Source organism: Atractosteus spatula, chromosome 19 (genome assembly GCF_055471065.1).
Source record: "Atractosteus spatula isolate fAtrSpa1 chromosome 19, fAtrSpa1.hap1, whole genome shotgun sequence".
NCBI classification, from domain to species: Eukaryota; Metazoa; Chordata; class Actinopteri; order Semionotiformes; family Lepisosteidae; genus Atractosteus; species Atractosteus spatula.
The window spans coordinates 10,808,191-10,819,407 of record NC_142724.1 but is presented as its reverse complement, the minus strand read 5'-3'; positions in this window follow the sequence as shown (position 1 = coordinate 10,819,407).

Below are 11,217 nucleotides of genomic sequence, written 5' to 3'. Positions count from 1 at the left end.
TTTATGTAAAACAACGCGAAGAGAACTCCAAGATCGATGGCGTATCGAATAAACTAAATCTCTGCGCTCCGATCACATACTGTAACTGCTTTACTAGGCATCGCTATAGGTTCTGATTCTGCTTAATGTTATAAGGCTTTTGTAAGCAATTTGCGTGGCAGCTTCAATCAATCAAACAGATTATGTAAAGTGATGCTACGGCCCTGTTGCACATTGATGTTTAATAGTAATAGCTGGCGCGATAGAAAACTTCTGGTTATCTTTTTTTTTGTCACGTAAACCTTTGGGAAGTACTGTATGAGTACAATCCTGAAGCAGAGAGGGGAGATTGCACTGACTATTGGATTCATGATTTCTCAGAGGAGTTTACACGAGACCATTTCTCTTTATTTGCCCTTTAACCTATAATATAACTGAAACGAATCCCTATAGTCCAGGCCCGTGGTCTATAATTATAACAGACACAAGACTGGGACCAATATGTATAACTGGATGTATTTAAGAGAAAATAAAATAAATTTAGATTAATATCTATACCTTCTAATCAAATACTCAGTGTTTATCGTTTAACACTGGAAATGACTGGAGTCAAAGGACTGAACTTTCTAATGTTAAATAAACATCATTCCTTTCTAGGGACGTTTGCCTGGAGCACAATTTGTGCATGCAGAGGGAAGTAACGATGTTATTTTGAACATTTTTAATTCATGACAAATCGCGATAAAATGGTAATTATTTCCTTCTGTAAGTTGTAATAAAATCAGAGCTGTACACTGAAGAGAAGTGCTGAATACTAGGCTCAGACCTAAAAAGATATTAGAACGATGAGCTGCGTCAGCAGCACGATCTGAACACGGGAAGAATCACAGGTTAATTTCACGGAGAGTGAAAAGCGAAGACTAAAAACGTCTGGACTGGGGGTTCTTGGGTGTGTACAGGAGAGGCAGAAAGAGCAGAGACATACAGTAAGAGAAAGATTTAGGTGGGGCAAACGGAAAAGAGGAGAGGTCAGTTACTGTAACTGTCCTGGGAGCGCCATGCGTAAAAGGAGGACGTCTAGTTGGAGATGCGGGGAGGTGCGAAAGGGTGCAACATGAAAATAAACGGGGAGCTCAGAAAGAGATTATTCGACCTGGGTTCATGTGGGGAAAAGCATGAACCCAGTTTAACAATGTGTTGGCTTGTAAGATCTTTCGAGCATACAGTAGGTATCATGGTTGAATCAATGTGAAGCGACATGGAGAGGTCAGTGTGAACGTTATCATGAATTTAGGTGGTGGTAGGTCGAGGGTAATATGATGTGTAGACCGTATTGGCTGCAGAGATCAGTGATCCTTACTACTCTGACACGTTCCCTGGAATTGCAAGCAAGTGGGCACTTTAAGGGGTTTATATGGGATTAACAAGAAAACCATGTCTAACACACTGAATGTAGTCATAGGCAGAATAAGAATAAGATCAGCAATAATAGGGGAAGAAACCAACATATTTTCCCCTATAAGAGATGATTTACAGTTTTCTTGTATATGCTCTATTATTACTATGAATCATATTATATACATACGGTTTATTATACAGTATATGTAAATGCAAAATAATAACCACAACATTGTCTATATGATCTACAGTAACTTTTTTAATGTCAATGATAGCCCTTCTTACAATTTGATTACTAAAACTTTATTATTAAAAATATAATAATATTTCAAATAAATATATTAATAAACATGTCTTACCATTGAGTGTGATGCTAGCCCTGGCTTTCCCTTGCTGAGTTCTCCAATATCAGGCTCTTAACTTGACACTTCAGGCAACCGGCAAGTTTTCAGTTATCGGGCTGTAGGAGGCACAAAGAATAGACAATGTGTGAAAATACCTGTTCACAGAGGTACAGTATGTTCATCTAAATGCTGAGAGCAGTGAATATGCCACTTTCTTCAAACAGTCAAATTTCACTGGCAAGGATTTCTAACAGGCAATGATAGAGATGCTGTGATCACTTTCAGTAGCCTACAGTGTGTTTCACAGATTTCAGAACGGAGTTCCAATTCAATTAGCTCCATTTACAATCCTCAACACCCATCCACAGAAACACTAAATAATCCATGTCTCTAGTATCAGAGCTGTCTGATTTAATCAGAAAAGAAAATATTCTGCCCAAATGTTGGAAATTCTGTAACCTGACAGAAAATTCCAATGCCAGTTCTTGCATGTACAGTGCAATTCAAACTCAGCAACATGGTTTGTGCAATTTTTTTCAAGTTCTTTAAGATGTTGGAAATAGCAGAAAGTTGAGATGTCAATGTCCTGAGAAAAAAAAGGCAAGTTTTGCAAGAAATGCTTTCCACCTTTCAAAAAGACACAATAGCTTGATCTAGACCCTGCAGATGGAGGTTGCATTTATTCATATGTGTGGTGACATCAGCGAGAAGCATTAGTTTTGCAGCCCATTTTTCGTTGTGCAGTTTGGGGTAGTTTTGACCTTTTTCAGACAATAAGATCTAGATTGCATTAAGACAATCCACAAAGCATGTGAAAACCTTCCCACAGCCAATGAACATTTCAGTGAAGCAGAATGTCCTTGCATGCACTGTGTTACGCCATGCCCCCAGAGGACTCATCATTCCACCTCACATTCCAGTACTGTTCCTAATTAGTCAATTAACCTCAGCCTATTTAAGGCTGCTTCACACACATCTGCCTGCTCAGTATTGGGTTTATTCTGTGACTCTCTATTTGGATATTGACTTCCTGACCCTGGTTTGTCTCCCGACTACATCTCCTGGTTTCGGTTTTGGCTTTCTACTGTTCTGGTTTTGACTCTCAGCTTCCTCATGGTTTACAGCTCCACTTCTACTTTGGTACTTCTGCCCTGGTCCGACTACCTACAGCTTACAGACCTCGGCTTGCTCACTCAACAATGTCTCTGGACGTTATGCATAGGGTCCACACTACTTTTCCGAAACGCACTGTCCATTTCCTGAAGCAGAGTTTGATACCACCTGTGCCTCAAGGCAGATTGAGCAACAAGAAATTCAAGATTTTCACCCCTGTAGGCATTACATTATTAAGATAGTAATTCAAAATCTTGATACAACATTCGTTTTAGATGGGAAAAATACAATGAAAGTTCACTATGGGATGGCCAATGTCATGCACAATGATCTTTACAAATCCCTTCTGTTTTCTGAACATAGCAGGGACACCGTCAGTCATCACAGAAAATATTTTGTTAAGTCAATTCCTCTTTCCTCAGAATGATTAACAAAACTCTCAGCTATATCTTTCCCTGTAGTTGTGACTTTTAGGCAGCACGCTCTTCTTGAATTCCTTCTGAGTCACAAGATCTTGCAAAAATAGATTTTAATGGCAATGGCTGTGTGTAGCAAAGCAGAGGTTGGAAACACGGGTGAATTCTCCGAGGGGGTCATCTCATTTAGAAAATCAACATTCTTCAGATTCTCACAAGGTAATCAGTGAATTGGCAGCACCTGGAGACTCTAGGTCGCTGTAAAAGCAGTTCCAGGGGGCAGTCAGAGGTTGTCTTTTTCATGGACCCTCACAGTTTAGTAAGACAGTAAGTATTTAAAAAGACAATTTGGAAAAAAGGTTTTCGATAAGCACTACAAATCAGAGAAGATTTATAGCAGGATAAAACTGGTGGCAGCCTCGGTCATTTTCCGGGTCTGGACGCCGGTAAATAAGAAGACGGTTAATGAGCGTACCTGGCCAATCGGAATTAACCGAGAGAGGTTATTGCCGCTGCTATCTGGGGAAGATACAATTACGGTTCATGTGGAGACCCCTTGCCATGCTATCAAAAAGAGGGACCTTTCACACTGTGGTTTGTTGACATTGTTGGCCATTTCACTTACGCATTTCTCCACAGATGTAATAGAATGCAGGTAAGTCTTTTACCACTCAAGATTGTGTCTTTGTTGGGCAAACCATCAAACAAAAATTCTGAACAACTAAGAAAAGACGCTTGTATTTTCCCCATCTGTAAAAGGCTTTCCATGTTTCGCAACACAGTGCAATTTTTATAATTTGCTTCTGTGGTTGATTTTTACTTAAACAGAAATAATTGAAGACACCTCTTTTTGTTATTTTTACACCACTATTATCAGTTTGATAGCCTCAGCCTTGTCCACCATATCCTTGAAGTGTTTCTGTTGTTTCTGAAAATGTAATTGGACACTTGATGTGTGACAAACAACGCCCTCACAACATATATCACAAAAGCATGGTCTTGATGTTGAACAAATCCATATTCCTCTCTCCAAAATGGTTGAAATGACCGAACATCTAACTTTGCTGTTTTTAGCAACTGCCATTTTGTCCAAAATGTTGACTTGACACTTAATTTGTGAAAAATATTATCAATGGCACATAGTTTTCCTATGAAAACAGTAGATTAGCCCCACTAAAAATAATGCAGTAAATAAACCAATAATGGCACGCATGCCATAGGTTGCTAATCCCTGATTTAAAGAATTTTATCTAGAAAGTTTTGCATCTGACTTCAATAGGGCACCTCCATCCATTCATTTTCTAACTACTTTATCACTTAGTACACTCTTACAGGGGAGCCACAGCATATCCCTGCACTAACGGGAACAAGGCAGGATACACCCTGGAAAGAAAGCTTGTAAATCGAGGGCAGACACATAGACACAGACAGGAACACAGTCACCCCCAAGGCCAATTTTATCAGAATCCAATTAATCTATCAGTATGTCTTTGGACTATCGGAGAAAACTGGAGCACCCTGACCAGCTGTAGCAGAGCTTATAGCTAGAGACGGTGGAGTCGCCACATTCAGTGAAGTGCATTTTTTACATTCTCACAAAGTCAATGATTTGCTTGCACCTGGAATCACCAGATCCCTATAAAGACAGTGCCTGAGCAGTCAGATGTTGTCTTGTAAGACATTATCATTATCAAGGTTTCTAGGAACAGTGAGCGCTAAGAATCCGAGGAAAAGAGTTTGTTATAGTACCTACAGTACATACTCCATTAGAGTATACACTAGGTTATGACTGGATATTATTGGTAGAGGTCTCAGGCACTTTCCATGTTGGGACACTGGTAAAGATGAAGGTTAATGAGCATAACCGGACAAACAAAATCAACTGGGTTGAGGGTATAACCGCTGCTACAGAGAGAAAGATAGGCTTTTGGTTTCAGGTTTTCATCTGCTAGACTCGCTGTCATGTTATCAACTAAAGGGGATCCTGTTACGACGCACCAGCCAAAAATGTTTTAGGATCCTATGCGAAGTTGAGAGACAGTCAAACAGGTTAAGGTAGAAGGGAAGCCAGGTTCTAAAAGTCGTTGTCGAAAATGATATCCGAAAGTCCCAAACCTAAGAGGTAGCAGAAGGAGAGAAAGCGAGATTACGAAGGCGAGGTAGGAGCTCTCAAGAGGAGAAACTAATACTGCGCACAAAGCAGTGTGAAGTGAGGGTTTAAGTATGCGGTGAACTGGTGATGTGATCATGAAGAACAGCAGGAGATGATTAGTTAACTTTTGTGGCGACGTTTGGTGTAATTTGGAAACCCCTGAAGCTGGTTAACTTGTTTACAGGTAGAGCTCCGATGAGTGGTGGCCGTGACAGATATTTCACATCTACCCCATAATCTATTGCTATAAAAACGTTAGCTCTCCATAACTGAAGGGTTAAGGGTATAATTCCAGCTTTGGTCAAGATTCAGGTTTTGTTAGTGTAATGTACTATAACAAATCTACAGTTAGAGATTAGTTATCATCACATGTACAGTATGTCATTTTATTAATGTAGTCACTTTACTACAGTACATTAATATATTCTATTTATAAAACATTAATAAAGGCATTTGCAACCCTAAAGTGTTTTGGGTTTTTTTTTAAGATAGAAAAAACCTGACATTATAAAGTCAAACAGGAATTCCAATGTGACCCGTAAGAACAGCTGCCGTCATATTTCTAATGAATAATCCTCAGGAATAGATTTACAATGTCTATCGGGATCATTGTTATTTGACTCTTCAAACCTTGTTATATTGCTCCGAAAATCAAGAGAAAGATACATATTCCTGAAAGAAAATAAATGTTAATTATCCCTGGTTTTGAGACCCAGAGGCTAGCCTGGGAGATGAGTAACAAATCAGATTGCAGTTAGCCATGTTCAAAAATATCACACTTCTCCACATCAGTGATGTGGAAAAAGAGGCAATCTACTGGCAACATACAGCATTCACTTTTCACTGTCGCAGACTTGTTGTTTGGGCACAGCAAATACATGACAAGCAAAATGTTTAATATTACCAATATATAAAGGGTGTTAGTTATACTTAGTTTGTTAGTTACTAATATGTAAAACATAATAAAAACAGCAGCTAATGGGTACTTAATTACATTAAAATGTTCCATCCTGTCATTTTACTTGTTATTCCTAAGACATCGGTCACTGCATTTTTCAGGATGGATTTTGTAAAATAAGCAAAGGTAGCTCTGAAGAGGAACATTGAGAAATAAAAAAAAATGTTACTTTCCTACTTGATTTTCTTAAAGATGTCTGGGATGAAAGGAGTCAAGAGATACTGTATATAAATATAACACTTTGTTTATAAAAGAAATAACAGGCACAGCTGAAATTCCAACAAGCATTATTTTGCCTTTAACTGGGTTGATACAGTACAGTGTATCTGTACTGTACAACTGTACTGTACTGAAGGGGTTTGAAACACATCATAGGTACAATTATATTCTTCCCTTAGCCCATTAGCAGCTTTGTGAGAGGGAAAAAGATCTTTTATCCAACTTTTGTGAAAAGGGAAACATCCCAAAAAAAGATATCCTTTTCCAGGGAAGTTGTGGTGTGCATCACCCATTCCTCATTTTTCTTACTTTTGCAAATGGTGCTGTGCATTACTTTATGTTTCACCAGTTATCTTCTCTTTTTCCAACTTAAAGCTTTACTTCCTTTGAAGGATAAGTTAATTCTCAGATTAATGTAACATAATACTGGGTGTTCTGCACTAGAAGGTCAATGTGAATAATTAAGTCTTGGAGCTTTTATAAAGTGATAGGAGCGTGAAATCACACTTTCCTGTGATGCTAAGAAAAGTTCTGAAATATACCATTCACATGAGTACCGAGCTTGACATTTTGGTAGATAACTGCGACAGGTACCGTACAGCAGAAGACTTGCCTAAAGCACAATCCAGGCTCTCTGGGAACACTCTACAATGTAAGTAAAAAGTTACAGTCTTTTACATTCTTAGTTGAAAAAAACCTAGATGACAGCATTATGCAGAATTGATGCATTGCTAAGAGGAATGAATACAATACATTTCTGAATATTGTTACTTTACAATCTCTTCTGCTGATCTCAGAGGCCAGCTATACTAGACAATAAAATAACCTCAATTACAACACAAGGGATAGATCCCTGCAAACTGCTGGAGAATAAAGCAAAAGAGTGGAACAACACAAGAGAATTAAGATGGGAAAATAAATCTTGGGTTTGAACTTGTAGGATAAATATACAAGGACAAATCAAAGTTTTTTATGTTTTCTTGGACAGGGTGATGGATTAATGGTGAAACCTGATACTTTTATATAGCTCTTTACAGTACATGAAATACACTGTAATGTAAATGTTACTCTCTTTTATTTGCTCTGAGCACCAGTTAGGAATTTACTGTGAGACAGGAACAGTGGAAAAATAATTCTGATAATGCTTTAGTTTAAGTTGTACTGTACATTTGATAGATTATTAGGTATTATTTTGTTACAAATAAGGGTTTACAAAAATAGAGAATATCAGAAATGACTGTGCAGATAAATCAGTAATTAAAATAAATAATCAAAACCCCCAACTTGTAAAGATTTTGCCATGGATATACCTCAGCAGTTGGTATAGTTAGAAGCATATGAGTTATTTGCTCTCTGGCACAGATTTGGTGAAATTAACAATCATTCAGGTACACTGGGTTAAACAAATATTTATTAACAATGACAGTACACACATTAAACAACCCATAACATAAACATGCAACACAAGATATACTGTGTACACCCTTCCTAGCAAGGTGTTTCAGAACCCTAACATCCTTGTCACCAAGAAAAAAAAAGATTGTTACAAAGTATTTGAGTAGCTGCCTTCTCTCTCTCTCTGCACACCCAGATGCCACAAAATGAATGATAACCTATCTCCCTATTCTAAAATGCATTCAAAAACCAGGAGAGGGTGTTTTAAATGGAAGGATTCTTTACACAGGAAATCAGAGATCCCTAAAAAAAAGCACAGAATAGCAAGCTCTCTTAACAAGGTTCAAATACTTAGCTCCAGTCTGATCTTTTCAGGTGATCTAGAAAAAGCAGCCCTTGCCTCCCCTCTTCTCTTTTTTTCCTTTTATCCCCTATGTACTTGTCTCCCTGTTTTATGTTCCTTGACTGTTGATTGACACTAAGTCATTTACCCAGAACTTAATTGAATAAGGTAAATCAAGGTAAACTGTATGATTACTTTGATCCCTGAATCTACAGTAGGACCACTACTTCTCAGCAAACATCCTCTTGCTTTGAGACTGGAAATGTTGACACTGGCCAGGTGTTCCCATTGTATCTAGATTCACTTTATAACAATATTAATGATCAATATACTACCAACTAAAGCTCAATAAGTATCTATATAACATCTATATCAATAATGTTCACCCTAACCCTAACATTAACTTCATTCTAACATCAAAACTGCTAAGTTTCTATTTATACAACATAATCTAAAGTGTGACTTTATTTTCTTATCCTAGAAAATGAAGAGCATCACTTTGCCTGATGAGGAGTTATTACACCTTAGCTCTTTTATCAGGATCAAAGTACTAGAACAACCTTCTTGTTAACCATATGATGAAAATAAATTGATTGCGAATGAACATGTTAAGGACATGAAAGGACTATTTGTTTTTTTTAAATCAAACACTCGGAAGATAATGAAGTGCAAATTTCATTTCTATTTTACGTTTTCAGAGTAGTAAGAAGTTTGGCTCAGTGTACTTGATCCTAGAGCATTTACTATGTCACACAGTTTGTGAAAATGTTTCCCATTATACTGTACAGTATGTACTGTACATGTACTGTACTGTATATATATATTTTAAAACTTTCACTGCTTTGATTTTGTAAAACAAGCACCATCTTAATTCACTAAACCAAACTCAATAAGACTGTTTCAGGATCCAAATCGGGATGTCAACATTTGATAGATTTAATTGTTCCCAGGAGTCATTTTAGAGTAATTTATTTATTTCCCACTGCTCTTCAAAGGAACTGATTGACTCCGATCATCTGCTCAATATATTCCACTGGGAAAAAGGCAGATAGTACTGAAAGGTCTCTATGTCACTTGGTTTTGTAATGAAAAGCAAATTCTCTTGGAACAAAGCTAGCAGCATTCAGTGCTAAACTCATGTGTGTAACCCATAGCCATTTGGAGGGAATCAGAATCAGTCTGACTACTATATAAGAAAAACTTTGAATTCCTGCCAGAATTATTACACAGAACCACAGGGCAAACATGCTTTTAATGTGAATGAGGTAGTGTTTTAAGACATTCACATAGACTCATGTAAATTAAATATGTAGTGTTATTTAATTAGTATGTCACTGGAAAAACCCATCTGAGGATAGCATTTGATGTTCATTTTTCTGCCCTAGAAGACAATGCACTTCAGGGGGTACAATATTGGACTTGGAATACTGGCTTACTATATGTATAACTTATCTAATTTCAGCAGTTCCAAATTACTGGAAGAAGCCCCTGCATATTAAAGATTATTTAGAACGGTGAGCCACTAACAAAAATAACAGGAGAATATGTAAAACAACATACTTTTGCAGAGACATACAGTAGGTTATGAACTATTTGTTTTGAAAGATATTCATTAAATAATTATTTTCCCTTATATCTAGAATGTGATAGGACTAATGAAATTAAAGAAGTAATATAGGGAAATAGGGGATACAGATACAGCATACTGTATATGCACAAGCATCTACTATGAGCCTTGTAGTTCTTATACAACTTCATTGTTGCAACCCCTTCCTGTCTAATTACCATTTTAATTCTTAATAGGAACAGTGCAGAAATATAAAGAAAGAGGTGTAATTGCTCACTGAAATGTAAAAATAAGGAAAAATGCAACTTTGTGACTGTGGATACTTCATCAAGTGTGTTCATGTTTGTGTTTCCTGGTGTTAAGGGGAGTCAGTTATACAGTATACCCTATGAGCCAAATGGCAGCTAGTACTGTATATGTTTGTGCTAGGTTTGCTAGGCTACTAGTCACATTTCTAGGTCAGACAATCTTAGGGACCATATCGCTAAGTATAATTGAGGTGAAAGGGCTTAGAAAACCAGCAGAAGCTCATATTGTAAAAGAAAATATTTTTCATTGAATATGACAGCCCATTTGTGCTCATTTCAGAGAACAATGACAAGTGACGACCCTCACACAATGTTCCTGATGGAACAAAAAAGAAGCATTGATAAGAAAAAAATTAAAAAGTGTCAGAAACACCTAGCAGTGGAATAAATGGGTATATATATTAACAGAGTAGGATGGGTGACTTAGTATAGATTTAATAAAGTGGAACATGCTTCTCTTACCACTAAATATGTTTTAAGCTGTTAATGAATATTAACAGCAGAATGAAAAAGAAAGATTCTCTCAAGCCTGCTGCTGCTACGTATCAGCATTTTTAAGTGATTAAAACATGAATTCTCTAAATGTATAAAAATGCATTTTTATATCTGTACTTTGATGCTTAGAAAAAGATTATTAAAAGAAATAAAAATTAGATCACAATTTTATTCTTCGTTTGTCTAACGAGTCGAGGTGTTGTCCCAGACTCACATGAACCTTTCGATAAAAAGCACCTGCTATTCTCAATTTTAAATGCACTTTTGCATAATTGCCACTTGTGCCCTCTGATTCATTCATTCACTTGCTGAGCAAATCTGCTTCATTGACTTTGTCAATGCCTTGGGGCACTTTGAATACTTGTACCTGATCCTGTCATAATCTTCACTAGATGGATTAGTTCGGATAACAATATTAATGGACAAACAAGTGGGTGCAACATGCATCTCATGTAAACCCTTTCTAAGAAATATCTTCAGTGTTGACAGACATTGAAATCTGTGTTCTTGACTTTGTTTTTGTGTTTTGA